This window comes from Herpailurus yagouaroundi, unplaced genomic scaffold, assembly GCF_014898765.1.
Source record: "Herpailurus yagouaroundi ecotype Mexico unplaced genomic scaffold, PumYag 77, whole genome shotgun sequence".
In the NCBI taxonomy this organism is placed as follows: Eukaryota; Metazoa; Chordata; class Mammalia; order Carnivora; family Felidae; genus Herpailurus; species Herpailurus yagouaroundi.
In genome coordinates this window covers 18,520,876-18,534,275 of record NW_024412388.1, presented here as the reverse complement: position 1 = coordinate 18,534,275, position 13,400 = coordinate 18,520,876, and the positions used below count along the sequence as shown (strand labels likewise).

Sequence of the window (13,400 nt, the reverse complement as noted above, 5' to 3'; positions counted from 1 at the left end):
TGTGTGTGTGTGTGTGTGTGTGTGTGTGTGTGTGTGTGTGTGTGTGTGTTTTAAAGAAAGATTCCTTATAAATGGTCTGGTTTTTCTTTAAGGGACAAAAGAAGACAGACCACAGGATTAATCAGTTTCATAGCCTTTTAAGTGAGCCAAAAAAAAAAAAAAAAAGCGAAACCAAATGAAACAAACAAAAAACCCCAAATCCAAAAGCACTGGCTGATCTCATTAGCTTTGCTTAAGAAACTTTATAGATGTGACTTCACTCCTGGATTACACTTCTATATTTAGTTTATACCTAATATGGATAAAGTCCCGAACTAACAGTCATTTCCTCTCTCCACAAAAAGAAACTTCCTTGCTTTTTTTTCTATTAACAATGCAAAGATTACTGTAGTCTCCTCTAAAGGGAGAGGAGGTTAAAAAAAAAAGAAGAACACAAAGAAAAATATTAACAACTTGGTATGTTACTTCTGTTAAATTCAGACTGCTTGGACACATCTAAATTGTAAAGCAATCCTAAAATCAAATGTGTGATGTTCCAGTCAAGTTCCTTAACAAGTTTATGAATAAACCCTTTACAGAACTTTACAATACTAATTAACCAGGCCCCCAAAATGCACAGAGGTGAGGTAATGGAAATTTTCGTTTCCTTTCAAATTTAACCAAGAGAACTGAAAGAAACCAAACTCATTTAACGAACCATCTAGACTTGCTGGTTGTCAGTATGTTTTAGAAATACCCTTAAACATTCTCAGAATGTTTTCTTTTATTTTTTTATTTTTCAGGGTGACTGAATACAGCAAAGAGTGAAAACAAAACTACGTTAGGTAAACATTCAAGTTTCAAATAAAGAAAAAATATAAACACAAAAGCTCTTAGTGGTTAAGAGTCAGGCTCTGGATAACAAAGACCTCCGTACAAATACTTACTAGCCCTGCAGCCACACACAAGCAATGGCCTAAGCTTCGTGTGTAAAATAGTATTGATAGTACCTATTTCAGAGTTTATAGGAGGATTAAATTCGCTAACATGTAAAGGGCGTGGCACACCGTGCCTGGACCAGAGTAAATATACACTGCTCTCTAATATCTTATGCCTCTTATTCTGACTTTAACAGAAAAACAAAAACTTACTGCTCATTTTCATGTATCAGTGTACTCTTATACAGGAATAAATTAAGTGGTTTCAAGGAGCTTAAAACACTATCATAAAATGAAGGGTTTTAAAATCAGTTTACGATCCTTACATCACCTATTAATTACAGCCATGCTAAAGTTTTATCATCATCCCATTGTGGTCTAAAATGGAATTAAAAAACAACAACAATAACAATCTTCGGGTCTAGAAATAAACTAAGAATTAGGAGACTTCAACTCTCTCTACTCTTACCCCCTTAAAAATTACTAAGCAGAAAACCTGTCAATCTACACTAGCTCAATTTCTTCTGCTACAAATTAAATAGAACCTAATCTCTCCTGAACATGTCTGTATCTCCCATAAAGAAAGCATTAGATAATGGGGCACCTGGGTGGCTCAGTCAGTTAAGCATCTGACTTTGGCTCAGGTCATGATCTCGTGGTTTGTGGGATGGAGCCCCATGTCAGGCTCTGTGCTGACAGTGCAGAGACTGCTTGAGATTCTTCACTCTCCCTCCGCTTCCCTCCCTCACGCTTGCTCTTTCTCTCTTCCTCTCTCTCTCAAAAATAAGTAAACATTAAAAAAAAAGAAAGAAAGCATTAGATAAATGTCAGTTAATGCATGACCAGTTCAACTTTGTAAGTGAAAATGTAGTAGCACAAGGCACTATGATACCAAATCCATAATTCACAGAACCACTAGACAGATTCAATAAGCCACAGATTATTCCTCCACTTCTTTTATGCTCTCACAAAAAATGGAAGGAAGGAAGGAAGGAAGGAAGGAAGGAAGGAAGGAAGGGAGGGAGGGAGGAAGGAAGACACTCCTACTAATAATAACCTCTTAAAACTTTAGCTACTAGTCCAGAAACAGCTGCTGAGGCAGAGTCTAAGATGGCCAAGTCCAATCTGAATGTCCTTTAGTTATCTAGAAAGTGTCAACAGGATCATGGTTCACTTAATTCAGGAATAAATTTGAGACTAATCTTGAATTTTTTTTCTAATTATATCTGCTCTTCTGATAAAGAATGGAAAGTTCTCCACCTATTTATTTGTAGTAGCAGCCTGGCAGATGCTTCTCTTAGCAACATCCTGGAGATTGAAACCACATGTGTTGAACAAATAAACCAACCATGAGCCAGTAGAGTCTTAACTCAGCATGCCAAAGGCCCATGTAATAATAATAAGCAAATAATGCTTAGTATATGCCAGACCCTAAGTGTTTTCCTTGTATTAATTCTTGTAATCTTCACAAAAGCCCAAGAAGTAGATACCATTACCCTAGTAGAGACACTAAGGCAGCTAGCGAAAGGCAGAACCAATATTGACACAGTCCACATGAGTTCCAGAGACGATGCTCTTAACCACTATGCAACGACAACATAAAGATCCAGTCTTCCAAACGACAACTCAATTGCCTACTTGCAATATTTATTCTAACCATCTTCAACTCTGAAATAGACTATTTAGTGCCACATAGAAAATACAAATGATACTTCAAGTCGATATTCATCCCCTGGCTCTGACTCTGGGCTCTCAAATCTCAAATATTACCAAGGATAGAAAGAACATTTACAAGCAACACCAAAGGCAGCACTATAATCTAGCACAGGGGTCCCTGCTCAGTCATCGAGACAGTGATGGCGACTCTTCAGCCTTCTGGCTGTCAAGCCACATATTCAGGGCCAGGACGCAGTCACGGACTCTCCTCTCGCTCTTTTTTATTGTACGAGGGGAAAAAAGTAAATCTGTTCACTTCGACCTAAAATAAGAGTCATTCTGAGGCACTAAATCAAAACAGCCATAATGCACTGAGCCCAGTGATTTGCATCACAGTCTATTTCTCTGGCTTCTTGTTTGAAAATTTCTGTGAATTTCATAAGCATTTGCTCTTCCCCAATCACCTATTTTATATCTTCTTTTCCCACCAGCCTCCTCTAGAATCAACCCTGGGCACGGGGGTTGTGGCGGGGGGGGGGGGGGGGGGGAAGCTTCTGTATATTCCTTCAGCAAACATTTTATTGAGTCAACACAAGTAATGCAGTTAGCCCAGTGCCTGGCACATAGAAAGCATCCATACATGTTTATATTATTTCAATTAAATATGAAATAATCTTCTACATATTTATTCTACCTCATGCATTTGGGAAATGCAACCCAAAAATAAGTCAGTGGTAATAAGCACATCTATTCTAAGTATACACAAAACAGACCTTCCTCACTGAAAAAGGCCTCCCAGTCGGTGAATCAGGAGACTCTCATGGGAACTATTTTCCCCTCCAATATGATGATGTAGTGTTCTTTCCGACATTACAGCCCTTTCAGCTCATAATTTTTAGAAATGCCTCCCCTTAAAATGTCTCCTCTTCTGACTACCAACCTGTTCCTTCCGCATGGCCAGGTCTCGCGTTAGAGCTGGCATTACACGTGGGCTCTGCTGGTACTTTTCTTTTCTCTCTTCTACCCACTCTGCTATGGCTTTCCCACCAGGACTCCACCAAGGCTGCTGCTGTGTTGCCAACGACTTCCAGGCAATAAATCAAACAGACATTCATCTTACTTGACACAAATGGTCACTCCCTCCTTCTTAAAGGCCTCTCCTGGCTACTTTGGTACCCCACTCTTGTAGCTTTCCTCTCCCCACACTGCCTTATTGCAACTCCTCCCTGTTCTCCTTTTTCAGCTTCTCTATTACACAACCCCTAAGTGTTGAGAGTTTCTTAGAACTTGGTCCTGGGCATTTTTCCCTACTGCTCCTCATTCACCCAGTGAACGGTCTCACACTTTAAATACTATGTAAGCAGCTATATGTAACAAGTCCCAACTTTCTCTACCCTGCCTAGACCTTTTTTTTTTTTTTTTTTAAGTTTGAGAGAGAGGGCACCCATGAGTAGGGGAGGGGCAGAGAAAGGGAGAAAGAGAATCTCAAGCAGGCTCTGTATTGTCAGCACAGAACCCAACACAGGACTCGAACCCATTAACTGTGAGATCATGACCTGAGTCAAAATCAAGAGTAGGATGCCTAACCAACTGAACCACCCAGGCACTACCACCCCCAGACCTCTTTCTGGTTGTGGTTGTTTGCTTTAACATTTTATTTATTTTTAAGAGGGGGAGAGAGAGAGAGAGAGAGAGCGAGCGAGAGAGAGAGGGCGAGTGGAGGAGGGGCAGACAGAGGGAGACACAGAGTCCAAAGCAGGCTCAAGGCTCTGAGCTGTCAGCACAGAGCCTGACACGGGGCTCGAACCCACGAACCAAAAGATCATGATCTGAGCCAAAGTCACACGCTCAACCAACTGAGCTGCCCAGGTGCCCCCAGACCTCTTTCAGAACATGAGATCTGTATACCCAACTTTCTACTAGACATATCCACTTGACATCTCTGTCATCCCAGACTCCAGAAGGCAAAACATGAACACTGTCTGCTCCTCCTCCTCCAATAAAAAGCACCGCTCTCAACCAGTGAATCTGATTAGAAACTCACATACAACTCCTTTTGCTAGCTTCCTATTGACTCCACCTCCAAAATGTATCTCAAATCCACTCTCTTCTCCCCATCACCACCCCAATCCAAGCCATCATCATCTATCTTGACTACGATGGCCTCCAAATAGGTTGCCTTGTTCCTACTCTCGCCTCTCCGCATTTCATTTTCCAGAGTGGGGAGACTACTCATATCAAAATGCACATCAAACCGTGGCACTCCGTTGCTTTAAATGTTTTGAGAACTGCTCTTTTCACTAAGGATAAAAGCCACATGACCTACAAAGACCTCCATGATGTAGCCCATCTCCATCTCACTCTGCACCTCAATTCTGTTCCCTCTATTCCAGTCACACTCTCAATTGTTGAGTATTTCCAGCCTTTACATGCATCAATTCTTCCAGCCTGGAATCCTATTCCCCTCATTCTTCTCTTAATTACTATTCGTCCTACATGTCATTTCTCAGAGAAGGCCCCACTCAGCTTCCATCTAAATTAGATTTCCTGGCATTTCTTCTCAAGAAATGCCCTATTCTTGTCTTTAATGTAATTATATGCTGTCTGTGTTTGTGTATTTCTTTAACATAAGCTTCTCCCACTAGACAAAAGATTACAGGAGGTCTTAAAATTTATCATGTCAAAAACGACACTCCTGATCTTCGCCCGGTCAGAACTAGCTCTCCGCAGCCTTCCCCGTCTCAATCAGTGGCAACTTCGTCATTCTGTAATTTCTTCAGAACAAAAATCTCCTAATCAGACTACTTCTCACCTTAGCCCAAGCCACCAATCTCCTGCCTGAATTACTAAACAGCTAATTGGACTCTGCTTCTGACCATGCCTCCTTCTAGGCTATTCTCCACAAGGCTAGCCAAAGGTCCTGTTAAATCAAAAACAGCACCCCCTACTATTCTGTACTCCGTACCCTACTCGAGTTTTCTTTCCAGCACTTATCACTAGTGGACATAATTTATGGTCTGCCTCCCCCAACTGAATATGAAAGCCATGAAATTCCTTGATGTAGCCAAGGCCCCACAACAACGACCTCACTATCCGTTACGTTGACTGAATGAAAACGTGACTGAATGAAAAAGTAACAATTGATTCCTCTGGGCAGGCAGAAATTGGAGGTGGGGTAGGGGCTGGAGAAGTCAAAGATATTTCAAATGAAGGAAACACCAGCAAAAGTCTTGCGTGGAGACACAGAAGTACAGGGCATATTCAGGATGAGTCTAGCTAGAATTTGGGGTAAATTTACAGCTGCTGTGGGAGATAAGACTGGAAACCCAGTTGGGTCATGATCTGAAAGGCTCTGCCTGCCAGATCAAGGAGCTGTATCTAATTCAATAAACAACTAGAGAAAGTAGGCTCCATTTAACGTTTGAGGCAAGAAGTATCAGTTTCATTTTAGATAGATAAAAATTACAGAATATTAACACATAACTAAGTTACTGAGGGAAAAGATTCAAGTTTCTTTAAACAGCTAATAATATACCATACTTAGTAGGTTCCAGAGTACTAAGTACCTTTCATCTGTCGGCACACAACATAAACATGTCACTCGTGTCTAAGTCAGTTAGTTACCAAATAAATCATTTCTTAAGGTCTTAATTCAACTGTACTTTAAAAAGCACAAGCCAAAAAGTCGCTATACTGTATATGAAAATGCCATCATCAACCAGGGCTCATTTACTCACCGTCTAACTCTCCATCAGGGGATACTGTGAGCTCCTTAAAGACCAGAAACCTGCTCTCACGCCTTTATGTCTCCAGCACTGACTACAGAGAATGTATTCAATTAACGTTTGCTTTTATTAATATCTCTATATTGTGCTGGACCATTTCCAGGCAAAGATTCTATCTTATATCCTCTAGCTGTACAATGGGTACCCACTACAAGATTAAAGAGGAAAATTAATACTAAAATATAATTTGCATTTTCAGAACAGATTTCTCCTAAAGAGCACAAAGGGGCAGGCTACCTTCAAGCCATTTAATCAGTATCTTTTCTATGAGCAATTCTAGGTATTGGCAAATTTCACAACAAAAAGGGCTTGCTTACTTGCAGCAGAAATCAGAGTAAATGCTCTTTTAGGGTCATTAGGAAGATAAATCCAGATACAATCTGAGTTTCTTTGGAAAAAAAACCAAATAAAGTATATTTCCTTTAAATCAACTCACAACTCAATACATGTTACATACTATTTTTCATTCATCCAAGTATTCTGCTGTCATGAAGAACATTAAAATGCTCTCATCAATAATTCTTGCAAGTTTATGGAAAAGACTATGATATATAACAAAATAGAAAGCAGCCATTTCCAGAAGGAAGGGTTTTATTTAGTAACTTTTTTAGTAATTTTATTTATTTAGTAATTTTATTTTATGTGTGCTTTCCTGTGTTTTCTAGGTTGTCTACAGTAAACACATATGGTTTGTATAATTGGGGAAAAAACGCATTTTTTTTTTTTAATTTGAGAGAGTGCTGCAAGCAGGAGAGGGACAGAGGGAGAGAGAGAATCTTAAGCGTGAGATCGACATGGGGCTCGATCTCATGATCCAGGGATCATGACCTGAACCAAAATCAAGAGTTGGGTGCTCAAATGGACTGAGCCACCTAGATGCCCCCCAAAAAAAACATTTTTCAAAGAGCACATTACGTATAAAATGAATATACTAGGAAGCAGAAAGGAAATGGCATTACTTTCCAAATTTCGGGTCAATATTTAAACTGAAGCAGACAAGAGTTAGATACTACTTATGCTAAGTGATTAAAAAAACAGGATTTGTAACCAAGGGTACTGCCGAAAACTACAAAATGTAAATAAAGCTTGTGTTACTGATGGCTAGCCACAGTTTTTACACGACTTAGTGAAGGATCAACAGCCCTAAACACTTTCAAGCCAAAATTCTGGATCCCCGCGTTAACTAAAACATGCTGTGCATTAGAACCGCACACTCTTCCTAAGCGTGTGTCTTTGAACACTTTTCAATTCTGTCTTGGGCACCTGTATGTCTGAGACTAAAATTTCATTTCTAAAGTCCGAACACCTTCCTTTTCTCTGTCAGTCCACTGTCACGGACACCCCACCACGCTGCCAGCTTCCTTGGGAGCGCGACAGCCTCCTTCAGTTCGTGTTCAGTTTTTAAAGAGCTTTCCCTCTTGTCACCTACAACCAGGTCTCCACCCCCAAAATAAAGGAACCGGTTCTTAGCAGAGGAAAACAGGTGGCAGAACTCACATACCCTTAAAAGTTCTTAATTACTTCAGCTTTCACCTAATTACTTGCTGTTCTATTCTCCAACGTTTGCTCAGATTCTCTTTCTTCTCTCACACATACAAACAAATAGCTATGTGGCATGGTGCAAATTATTGCAGATGATTGACATGTTTATAACTCTATCATGAGAGCTAAATCCTTTTCGTAAGGATGAGTTATTGCACATGTAAAGCTGGAATGATTTGATCACAAAAAGAGAAGCGGGGGGGGGGGGAGAAATTTGTTATACCCCTTACTTAGGGCCACAATGTATTTCAACTTCAAGAAAAGCAAAAACAAACAAACAAAAAATCTAGGAGACAAAATATATGCATGATGAACTCAGTTCAGTATCTGGCCATGGTTCTAATATTGTTACTTCTTCAAAACATTAACCATTAAAGTTTAAAATACTCCTAGTCCACCTTTGGCACAACTTTCAAATACTGTCTTGCTTATCTATGTTAAGTTGTTATTTTCATAAATTTAAACGAATACAGTCTCCTGGTTTTAAATAAAGGTGGGGTGGGTGGGGGACCACAAACCAAACAAGGCTAATTGATATTCCTTATACCAATACTCAGTACTGAGCACTGAGGGATAAAAGCCAAGTCTCAATAGACAAGAGGATTAAAAGTTCCAAGAGAATTCACAAACCGATGCCCTGAATTAAATTTAGATTCCTGTTAATTCATACTTGGATGGTTTGTAATCATGACCTTGGTGTTATTTTCCTTGAGAAACTCCCTTTCCATTCTCTACCAGAGCCTCTAAAATGAGTAAACTCATCTTAACTTACCCCTAACTTGATCAAAATCTTAATTAAGGCTTTAATCACACTTCCCATCCTGCCTCGCACATTTCCCTTTTATGGACTCACTAATTCCCTATCCAGGAGACACCTGACATGAGGATCCACAACACTAATGAAACAGGAAGTGGGAAAGTCTTGCTCACCATCCTTTTACTGGCTTCCAGGCATCTCTGTAAGCATCCTTTCAAACCAACCAACTTTCAGTGACAGCCAGGTCCTCCCCACTGCCTCCTTCCCATCATGATTCATACTACGTACAGCTTCTCACGTGTCCAGTCCCCTGCCTCAGCAGTCTCCTGTCTCTTCCCCATTTGGGGCCCCATTCTCTCAGAATTTTACAGTTAACCAGAATCGTGACCTTGGCCTTTGCCGAGAGTAGCACTGTTCAGTCTTCAGGAACAGGTCACACAACATGTAAAAAGAATACAGTTCTCATTCATTTCTATCTCCTGAATTTTCCCCTCTGGAAACCTCAAAGGAATGGGAAACCAGTTAGATCCAAGGTGACACCGTCTTAATGTTGAATTTGTTTTTGTTCAATTATCAGAACAAAGTTCTCCGCATCACTTCTTACAGAAAACATATTTGATGTGCATTGAAAAAGGAGGTTGAAGACCGCCTTTGATACAAAATATAAAGAACTCACTCTATATTGGCAAAACAGTTGACAGTTTGCCCGTCTGTATACTCAACTACACCCTCCCAAATGCCACTGAGAAGTTGGTGAATAGACAGCAATCCAAACAATAGGGAAGTGTTGGAAAAATAAACAAGGCTGGAGAAATTTTATGAGCAAAAACCTAAATTAGGTTTCAATAGTCTATCCTTGGGGTGGGTGCCTGGGTGGCTTGGCTCAGTCGATTAAGTGTCTCTTAATTTTGGCTCAGGTCATGATCTCATGGCTCATGAGATCAACCACGCTGACAGTGCGGAGCCTGCTTGGGATTCTCTCTCTCCCTCTGTGTCTGCCCCTCTCCCACTCGTGCTCTCTCAAAATAAATAAATAAACATTATTAGGAAGGCAGCTCAGACTACCCTAATTAATACACAGAGATTAGCAGTTAATCCCCTCAGCAACCCTATAAAATTGTTGTTATTATTACCCTAACATTAGAGGTCAGGAAACTGAGGCACTGAGAACTTAAGAAACTTGCCTGATACATTACGAGAAGCCAGATTCCAGCCAAGCAGTCTGGCTCCAGGGTCCACACACACTGGAGACCCTGCCAAATAGCTCAAAAGAAACAGTTATTCCTGTGTGTTATGCCACCCTGCACCAGATTAATTTTTTACAACCACCACCCCAATCCCAGCAGTTTAGCGACCACTGCCAACAGTGACTGTCCCAGTTCAAAATCGTACACCAAGTTTAAATTCCAGCCCACAAAACTAAAGTCTACAAAGGGACTCCTTCTATGCTGAGATCAGAACTACCATCACAGCAAACCAAAGCCACCAGTGGGGACTGGGGAGACAGCAGGGCCAATAGGAGTTGGGCTTATACAAGCCAAAGAAAAAAAACAAAAACCCAGTCTCTTTTCAATTTCTCTCATTGCGTGATTCAATAATTAAGATTTTTACTTAATACAGAAATCTTGGTTCCCAAATTCTGAACATGGCCAAGAAGAAATACTGGTGGAAAACACGGAAGACACAAGAAAAGACTAGAAGCACTACCAACTGGAGGGGGGAGAAAAGTAGGTGAATAAAACCACATAGGGTTTTGGAGGCAAAGGACCAAGGTTTGAGACTCAGACTATGAGGATCTAAGTAAGTAGTTCCCAATTCCAAAGCACGTCAACACATATATAAACAGCAAAGTGCTAAGAAAAAAAGGAAACAATCTCATTTCAAACATTCAAACCGTCTTATGTTCCAGGCACTTAGAAAAATAAATAGACCTTATCTTAAAAAGAAACTTAAGCTCTATCTAGTACGGGAGATCTGCATATAAATACACACATACAAAATGACACCCAACTAGCATTTATTTTCTGCATATCAGATACTGTTCTAAGCTCATTACATGCTCCATATATCAACTAATTTATTCCTATGAGCTTGGTCTATTAATATCCTAACTGCACAGATGAGGCACAGAGAGTTTTAAGTAATGTGTCCTGAGACACACAATTAGTAAGTGAACAAATTGGATTAGAAATTTTCATTATATTCAAATTATAAGGGACCTTATGCCTTTGCTAAAGGGTCTGAACTTCTTCCTGTTGATTAGTGGTTCTCAACTGGGGTTGGTACATCAAAATATACATGCACCAGGCCCCTCTTGGTGGGGGAAGAAGGCCCTCCCACAGTTGGGAGGGTGTCCTATCCTCTGCGTGTTGGGGTCAACAAACCCAAATGGAGAACTGCTTTTATACAGGTGATGAGGAGCCTCTAGGCTCAGGGGCAGACAACTCCAAAAACAGAAAGAAAATGTAGCTGTGAGTCCAGTCACACTAGCTGGGAAGGTCCTGGCCTATTTCTCTTAAATTTAAATCTACCTAAACGGGTAAGCTCAATATCCTTTTCACTCATGTGCCTGAAGTGTAGATAACAGTTTTTGGCTACACACTCGGATACCTCCTGGCAGAATAATTAACGCTGTTTCACATACCATGCTGAACAACCCTGGCCTCTGCCCCCTCACTGCTTTCAAAATAACTATACTTACAAGGGTATCTTCCCCCATTTGCATTTCCCATATATAGGTTTCAAGAAGAAATCAAGAGAACCGTTTACCAAAAAAAGAAGAAAAAGAAGACTCTTCACCACCGTTTACCCGGCCCTTTTTTTCCCCTTTGAAACAACTATCCTGGTTGATATCAGTACACCGATTTACCTACGCAGAATCACAGGGCAGCAGAAAACAGCTCACCTCTTGCTTCACAAATGAAGGAAGTAAACAACTTCCAGTTGGGAAAACAACTGCCCAGTGAGCGCAGAACTATGACTTGAACCCTGGGTCTCTGCCACCAAGTCCTGGGAGACAGGCTGACAATGAGTGGTAAGCTGAACTCTTGTAGGTGGATCACAACCTTTTTTATTTTAATAGTTATGCATAGAAGAAATATAATCACCACACCTCACCCACCGTTTCAGATGTTACTGCAAGTTTTATTTAGTGAACAAGAATACACGTCCAACACAAACATGGACAACCGGGAAGCAGTAAGGAAGTAACTCCAGTTCCAGAAACAAAGTGACATGCCCCTCTCCTAACTGAAGGGTTAAATTAATAGCAGGCAGAGCACGAAGCCTTGATCTCGTCCACTCTAATTCATACACTTCATTTCTTTTTCTTGTCTTGTTGTATTGGCTAGGACCTACAGTATAAAGCTACAAAGAAACCATCACTGATAGTATCCTTATCTGATTCTAAATTTAATGCTACTTCTAAAGTTTCAAGGTTAAGTATCATGGGGTTTTTTAGAACTTAACAGATGCACTGTTTTTGGAGTCGATGGGAATTCCTTCCTATTCCTAGCTCAGGAAAACTTTTTGAACACTGAACTGATCTGCGACCCACCCTTCTCCCTTCTCCCCACTCCATGCTGCCTTCCACCCTCCTACTTTGTCTTATGTCAGGTTCCTTCCTACATCCTCGGTGCTTCAAAGTTCTAGATCTGCCCCCCAAACGAACAGAATCTTTGAAGATATTCTGGGGGTTCTATACCGGTCCGCTGTTTCAGTTCCCCAAACCAAAATGCTTCTAAACCCTGTCACTGAAAAAAAATCCTAAAACAAACACTGTTCGGATCATTTTTCCCTCCCATCTCTCAAACACACCCTTCGAAGTGTCCCCTTCTTTAAAATAAAAACTCGAGGGAACAAAAAAAGGAACAAGATTCTTCTAGATTCCTACTAACTTTCCAATTCACAGCCTGGCTCTGAAGAAGTCTGCTTAAGTAAGTGACTAAGAGAATCTCAAGGATTTTGAAGTTTTGAGGGAGGCAGCTGGAGCCAGATGTTCCTAACTTCTACTCTCTCTCCTTTGCTAAAATGAAAATAGTAAAAGAAAAGACGAAACAGACAGGGGTAGTATTTGTAAGCAAGTAAGGTGGTGGTAGGATATAAACACTGAAAAGACCAGAGGGGAACACCAACCCTTTAAAGCCCAAGCAAGTTATAAACTCTCTCCCTCATCAGTTTTTCTTTCAAAACAAAAGAGCACAATCTTTCCCGAGGCAGCAGCACCGAGCGGAGCAGCCAAAATGTTGCATCATACAAACCACTCCGAGTTTGAGCAACAAGAAACCCAGATGGTGGTAAAACACCTAAGACAGGAAAACCCAAGTTGGGAGTCTCGGTCTTTCCCGGAAGCCTAGGAATGTCTGTTTTGTTTTGTTTTGTTTTGTTTTTAAGACCGCATCGAAAATTAAAGTTACAGTTTCAAGCCAGCGGGAAGCGAAATGCTCTTTGAGAAAGCGTTCCAAGAAGTTGGGTCCATCATCTCCCGACTGGGAGGCTGCGGCCCCGGCCCGGGTTGGGGGGACCTGGAAGCGAAGGTGGGGTGGGGTCGGGCCGGCGCCAGGGCGGGAGCGGGGCTGGGGGCCGACGGGGCCCACCCCCGCCCGGGGCCCGGAGCGCAGCCGCTCTTCCCACCCGGACGCGGGACGACGGTCTGGCGTCGGCCGGAGCCCGCGCGGCGGGAGGCGGTGACCGCCGCCCCGCGTGCGGGCTGCCGGGGGTCCCGGTCCCGCCCCGGCTCCCCCG

At 41.5% G+C, this 13,400-nt stretch overlaps 1 protein-coding gene across 1 annotated transcript in view; it reads right to left on the bottom strand.

The window, feature by feature from the left end:
• The window catches only part of CLIC4 (chloride intracellular channel 4), a 66,219-nt gene that overhangs the window by 52,095 nt on the left and 724 nt on the right, over window positions 1–13,400 (bottom strand). The gene's annotated exons all lie outside the window — the stretch shown is intronic.